Here is a 7304-nt window from a genome sequence, read left to right as displayed (position 1 = left end):
TCCCCCGCCTCGCTGGGGCCCGTTCCTGGCCCTGAAGGTGCCCTGGGGCATCCCCCGCCAGACCTGCTGGGCGCCCTGTCCTGAGCAAGGGCGGACACCCTGGGCTTCCTCGAAGCAGCAGCTCTAGCCCCCGGGTATTTAATTCTTTTCTCTAGCATGAAGCATCTTCAGTGCAGGATTGTGGTGCCGAGTCGCCTTTGGGCACGGATCCAGAGGGAGATAGATCCGAAAGCGCAGGTGGCATGGGGATGGCAGCGTGGGGTGAGGATACATGACGCATGGTGGCACTGGAGCTCTGAAGTTTGCTTACATGTGGATTGCTTTAACCCATCGGTCATATGCTTATAACGTGATGCTTTTGTAGAGGAATGGATTCCACCCCTGCTTGTCCCATCAGCAGTTGCCCATCTGTTGTCCATCTCCAGCATCTGTCGTGCTGGGGAGAAGCACCCCCTGGACCCTGTTCCTCCCTGGAGATGGTCCGTGGCCGCTGCCTGGCCTGAAGGGTGTCCCAGGATGTCCCTGTCACCTGGGGACATGCTGTGCTGGCAGGCAACGGGGAGGGCAGAACATCCCCAAGCAGGCTAACCCTGCTGCCACTCAGCACATCGGATGCATCCTGAGTGGTGCTGAGCCCTGGCATCCTCGGAGATCGCTCTGGGCTGCTGGCCACATCCCTGGCAAGCAGCTGCCCTGTCTCATGTGCTGGAGATGGGGCAGGATGAGGTCTGGGTTGCTCCTCCATGGTACCTGCATAGACAGTTCGCCCCTGCGAAGCACTGCGTGCTTCTCCCCAGTGTGGAATCTGTGCTGTACTGCGATTTCCATGCCCAGTTTTCCAGAACGTGGGCCTTTAGAGTCCTTACAGTTTCCCTGCTGTCGCACTCCTGGGTGTGCTGGTCTGGCAAGAGGTGGAACAGCCACTTGCTGTGATTGCATTCACAGCGAGGGGACGTGGTGGTGTGTCACCACAGCTTTCTGTTTTCCAAGAGTGTTTTTCAGGAAAGGGGTGGGGGCGGCGCCTGGAACAGGCAGAGGAGCTGGCGGGGATCTGCTGCTTCCCAAAAACTTGGTACAGCTCCCAAGGGAGATAAACAAGTTAGTCACTCGGTGAGCTCACGGCAGAGGCATCTCAGCCTCCATGAGAATTTGGCGCGGGCCCTTCCCAGGCTGCCGGGGTGCAAGCGTGCCCTGATGCCAGCTCCCCAGGGGAGGCAGCAGCTGCATGGCTGCAGGCAGTGGCTAGCCCCATGCTCCTCATGCTCACCCGGTGCCTCGCCCCGTGTCTTGGTCCTTCTCCCGCACACCATGGGCCTGGCAGGAAGCCCCAGCCCCTCTCCCACCATGCCCTGGTGCTCAGCACCTCTGACACAGCGCCTGGGTGTCTGCAAGATCCAGGTGTATTCCTGTCATGAGCAGTGGATGTGAGCAGACACGAATAAATAGTGAATCAGCTGAAAGGCTGCTAAGGGTCTGGGGGGCTCTGGGGAGGAAAGATCCCCCTCCTGTGGTGTCTCCGCTGGCTGCGTTTAGGACGAGCAGTGCAGCAGCATCAGGATGTCCCATGGTTTGTGTCTCACGTAGATGAGCCACCGTTAGGGGTATGGAGTGTGGTCTCTGGAGCTCACCAGGGTGTGCAGTCCCTCTTGTGCCCTGCAGAGCTGAGCTTGGACCTGCCGTGTCTTGTGGGGCAGGGGCTGGCAGTGCCACAACCCCAGTCCCCCTTGGAGGTGCGCTGGCTGGCTACCCTCTCCCCCAGGTGCCCAGCGCTTTGGACATGCACCTGCTGCTTGGCCCTGGCACGTAGTATGTTGTGTGCTGGGAAAGAAAGCGCCTGGGAGCTTTCTGGGGATTTCCCAGGGAGAGCTGGGACCTGGGAATTTTCTGCCCCCCCTCCTCTTCTCCCCTCCTTCCTCCAGCAGCGGCTCTCACTCGCATGCTAGTTCTGGGGTCAAGAAACGGTTTTAAAAAAAGCAACAGCCCACACAATGCTCTTCCCTTCCCTAATGGGTGCTGGTGACGAGATACCGCATCCGGCCCGGGGGATACAGAATTAGCCCTCTGCCTGGGAAAGGCCCTGCCGGTCCCTGCAGCAGCTCCAGTGCCGTGGGGCTCCGAGGTCAGCAGCGCATCGCCACGCGCAGAGGAAAGTGACTCCGCATCCTACAGATGCATCCTCCGTTGGGCTCGCTCATTCCGCTCTGACGGGCCGTGCAAGAAATCTGTCACCCTTCCCTGCTCACAGGATTTCTCAGGGGTTGTGTTGCCGGTGCTGATGTCAGGTGGTGCTTTCTGTGACGTGCAGGGCACACACAGGTTTCTCTTTACACGTGGCTTCCACGCTGGCAAAAATTGGGGGACATTTCCGCATGTCAAGACAGGAAATTCACGTTTTACAGGAAACATGGCAATTTCCACAAGAGCAACCAGAACAATAGGTGCCTGAGCGGACAGGGGATGTTCCTGGAAATGAGTGTGGGACACTCACAGGACAAAAATTCTGAAAGATGTCAGTTTGGGTGTTGGAACTATTTTATTCTGATGCACATCCAGCACAACTCGATACAATCCAACCTGAATGATGCAGCCCAGCCCACCGCAACCCAATGTGAGTGGCCCAAAACAACCCAACCCAACGCCAGTGATCCAACATAACACAACCCAACGAGAGTGACACAACCCAACCAACATGAATGATCCAACCTGGCCCATCTCAACCCAACAAACCCCATCATGGATAACACAGCACAGTAAGATGAGAGGAAAATCCGGAGGACCTTTGGGAGGTCAGGGTTAGGAGGGTCCAGGGACTGGAGCTCCAGTTGCTGGTTGGTCTTAACTGACCCATGCTGCAAGGTTGTTGTAATGAAATGAAAAGGGCAAAACAACCTCTGCCCACCAGAACTTCCCCTCTCAATAGGCTATGAACTGGTGAAATGTGGCTGTCTTAGGGACCTGAGAGTCCAGGGGGATTTTCTGGTGTGTCATAAGGGGCTGAGCCCCTCTGTTCCTCCTCACTCTGTCCTTTCATGACACTTCTTAGGACTAAAGTTGCCTCTAAACTTCTGTCTCTTAGAGTGATACTGGTCAGTGATTTCAAGAGGGTTGAGGGAATGGAGGCTAGCAGGAGAACCTGGCGTGCACAATGGTGATAAGAATGCGAGGTAAAACCTGAGGCAAAGCCCCCAGTGTGGCTGCGATCCTGACACCGGCACAGCGCTTGATCCAAGGGCTATCGGAGCCGAGGGACACGCGCCGGGTCCCTCTGGGTGCAGTGGTGAGCTGCCCATGGGGCCACCCGTGCCGTCACTGGCTTTGCTGCTCTGGCATTACTTCTCCCCGAGGCCAAGGTCCCACTCCCAAGAATGCATCACGTCCCCACAGAAACAAAAATGCTTATTTATTTGTCTTGTTTCAGTTTTGCTTTTTTAAAATTAATTTAATTCCACCACCCCCACCCCCCCTTTTTTTTTTTTTTTTGGTTGTTCGAAGGAAGGAAGGAAGCCCAAACTCGGATGTTTGTTTGTTCTGTCCTGGCCGATGTTCCCTTGGTCGCACTCCAGTGGCTGATAAACTGGCAGGGAACTGGAGCGTGGAGCACGGCGGAGCCTGGGAAAGGCCAGGACCCTGCTTCCCCCAGCCTTACGTCACGGTTTCTCTCCGATGAGCTTGGCCTGGGGGCTGCGTGCTGCTAGCTGCCTCCGCTCCCCCTTGGACCGGCAGCACCTTTGTCACCAGCTCACGGGACCGTTCTCAGTGGGATGTCTGCAAGGAGAGCATCTCCTTCCAATCTGGGGTTCCTCCACCCCACCCTGGTGTCACCTTCTGAGCTCCAGAGCCATGGTGCGGCCGGGACCCATGGTTTGCCCCTGCCTGTAGGACCATGGAGGGGGAGAACCCAGAAGGGATCTGGGCTCGGGTGTGAGCTGTGCTCTTCTCACAGACCTTCACCCTCTTCATCCAGGCAGGTTGCACTCAACTGCGGGCATCCTCTGATGTCTGAGGCCAGTACAGACCCCAGACAGGAGGAGGCAGTGCTCGCAGGTCTGAGGAATCAGAAGCTCATCCCACAGCTCCTGACATGAGCCGTTAGGTTGGCAAGTCTCCTTCCTGCAAGCTGGAGTATGTGCTTGACATGTCCTGTAAAAGACAAACATTTATGGGATATTGAATATGTGCCGTGGGGGAGCTGGAGGCTTTGTGGTCCTCTCGCTCCCAGCTCCCTGTTGAGGACAGGGAGGCAGTTCAAGGGAAAGGGGAACACACAACGGGGGCTTGTTCAGCTCAGGAAACCTCTGAAGCTCTCCTGGGAACAGTGTCTGCCCAGGGATGCTGGGGTGTCTCTGGGGATGTGAGACCCTTCCTCATCCCCTGGGATCCTGGGGTCAGAGGCATGTGTGGGTGGGCTCAGGAAATGAGTCCGTGGGACCCTTGCAGGGTACGTGAAGATGCTGGAGGTACTGGAGGCAGAGGCATGGTAGGAAGTGCTGGAGCAAGAAGGCGACAGAGGGTTCTCTCTCTGTTAGAAGTGGAGCATTTGCTCTCAATATTTTTTTCTTTGCAGCAATGGAGGGGCCCTGAAGACACCCTTTGGGTGTCCCCTCGTTCGGGGAGGACAGCAGGAAATATGGGTATGACCCTCCAGCACCCAGCTCCTGCTGGTAGCTCCAAACCTCCTGCCTTGGGCCCCACACCCCAGCAGCTCTTTTACCTCTCGCTTGGCTGCCATGGAGCTGTTTTTCCCAGGGCTCTTGAGTAAATTTCTTCTTCTCAGTGTCTTGGGAAAGTGAGAGGGAATCGCTGAAATGATGTAGAGCACCACCACGGGCATCTGGATCCCGTAAGGAGAGGGCAAATGGCCGAGGAGGAAGGTCCTTCTCTGCCCATCCTTTGGCACAATGTCACCTGCCCCTTCCCTGGTCCCAGCAGCCACCTGGCAGGTTCACCAGCTCCGGCTCCCTTCTCCCAACTGGGTGCATGTGGCCAAGGGCCGCCCTGAGCTGCGCAGCCTCTGCGTGCGGGGGAGGGTGGTGGGCACTGGGGGCTTTCTTGGGGGGTGAGTGGGGATGCTCTGGGGGGTCCCCGGGCTCTGTGCAAGGCCAGGTCACCCCCAGCACCATGCTGCACAGCAGCCACTGCGCTGGCTTGCTGCCTGCTGGCCAGGGCACTCGTTCCAGAAGATAATATATAGCTTTGATGCTGCTAATTGGAGCTCTTTCCCTACACTTCCTCCTTTCAATCTTCCTCCGCCCTCAGCTCTGCAGGGTCAATAAGTGATTTGCATTAAAGCAGAGTCCCTGTCGGTTCCCGTGTGTCTATGGCAGCCGGGTCTCTGCCAGGGGGCTGGGAGAAGGGGGCTGCATCAGCAGGGTGAATCCTGCAGACCCTCCGGGGATGGGAGACAAACCCTTGCAGGTCTCTGCCCAAACCTTCTGCCATGCAGCTCTGCTGCCTTTCCCCGAGCCCCTGGGGTCCCCCTGCTCTTCCTCTGTCCCCCTGCCTCGCCTCAGCCCCTGCCTCCCCTCCGTCTGACCCCCCCGCCCGGTCTGGCCATCAGCAGACAGCCACTATTGATTTTCCTGGTTCAGCAAAACCCAGCCACGAGGGGAGCGTGAGCTGGGGCTGGGCAGCGGTGACATGTGCGACGGCAGTGCTGGTGCATCCGTGAGCCAGGCACGAGGGTGATGGGGGAGCCGTCTGGGGAGAGCTGTCACAGTCCCCCAGGACCCCGCCAGTGCTACATCTTGGTTTGCTGGGAGACCTGGGTGGCTCTACCTCCCCTGTGCCCTGAGCAGCCCTGGTTTATGAGACCCAGTGGTGGGGACATGCAGCTCCTCCATGGGACCCGTCTGGAAACCTTCAGTGGGGAAGCAGGAAGCCCTCAGCCTTCCCTCTTCAGGGATGAATGATCCTTTTCTCTCTCCAAACAGACCCAGGTGGATTCAAATATGCTTTCCACAGGGAGCCCATGATTTTCTCAGGCCTGTTCCCAGCTGAAATCTCGCATATCCCCCAGGCTGCCTGGGGACACTAGTAGTGGGGGAGAAGCTATGGCCAACACTGAGGCTGGATCACTGCCCTCCTTCTAGCCTGCTCTGTGATAACCCCCGGCAAAGGTGCTTTGGATCATGGTATCTTGGAAAGCAGTGGCCAACCTCCTCCTTTGGCTGTGCCCTGGGGGTCTGCCACATCTCCCATAGCATGGGAGAAGGAAGGATGCTTCCCAAATAACTGCAGGCAAAGAATAAGCCATTGCACCTATCAGAAGTGGTAAACTGAGTCAAGGAACCATGAACTGACTTAATTTCCTGATTTCCATTAATATGTGCTTGGTGGTGTCCTCCAGAAAGGGAGGAGCTGCCAACTGTGGGCAAAGACAAGTCCTTCCTTTGACTTTGTTACCTGTGTATTTGGAGCAGCAGGTCCTCTCCCAGGCTGCTCTCACACCCTTCCCTCATGGAAAATAATAAAACATTCAGCCTCACATTGCCCTGCCTGGGAAAATGGGGTGTCCATAGAGGGACAGACACCCAGGTGCTGGTGCAGGGATGAGGCAGCATCTGCACCTGCCCATGCCTCCCCCTGGAGACAGGGGAAAGGTGAGTCTTTATGAGGCTCTATACAACCAGAATTTCCTCTCCTGTCCTGGGGGTGGATGCTCTTCCTGCCCCAGAGCAGGTACCCGAGGAGGAAGGAGATTGACCTCCCCTGGGGATGAGTGGGAGAAGGTGGGATGAGTCAGGTGGGAGCCTTGCAGAGACGGTGCCCATTAAACCCAGGACCTCGTCCCAGCTGAGGTTCAGAGCCCCCCTAGGACCCATGTCGCATGTCCCCAGGTCTGTTCTGTGGCTCTTGTATGTGCTCCCCAGCATCACCCCTGTGCCTGATTGCCTGCACCAGGGGCTCAGGCCATGGCTTCTCTCCCACCCTGCTGGGACCCGGCAGCAGCATGGCCATCGGGAGGCAGACGGAGCCCCGTAGTGGGGCTCCCCAGCTCAAAATTGCCCAACAAAACACTGTGGTCTCTCCTTGCAAGGTGGCCAGCCCTGCTGATGCAGCCTCCGAGCAAGGCATGTCCTGTTGCCACCCACCTCCAAGAGAGGGGTGGTGCGTGCAGGTCCCCCTTTTTGCCAGTTGCTGTATTTGGGAGCAGTTGAACGCAGCATGACGGGGGAGGGCTGCCTGCCAGCTCCCTCAGGGCATCCCTGGGTTCACCCCCTCTGCTCACCCCCACACCCCAGCCCCAGGGGTACCCTCCTCCGCGGGGTCACTGCTTTGGCTGCTGCACAGCCCCTTTCCCCACT

This window comes from Falco biarmicus, chromosome 14 (genome assembly GCF_023638135.1).
Source record: "Falco biarmicus isolate bFalBia1 chromosome 14, bFalBia1.pri, whole genome shotgun sequence".
In the NCBI taxonomy this organism is placed as follows: domain Eukaryota; kingdom Metazoa; phylum Chordata; class Aves; order Falconiformes; family Falconidae; genus Falco; species Falco biarmicus.
The sequence above is the reverse complement of the archived record's forward strand: the minus strand, read 5'-3'. Positions refer to the sequence as shown.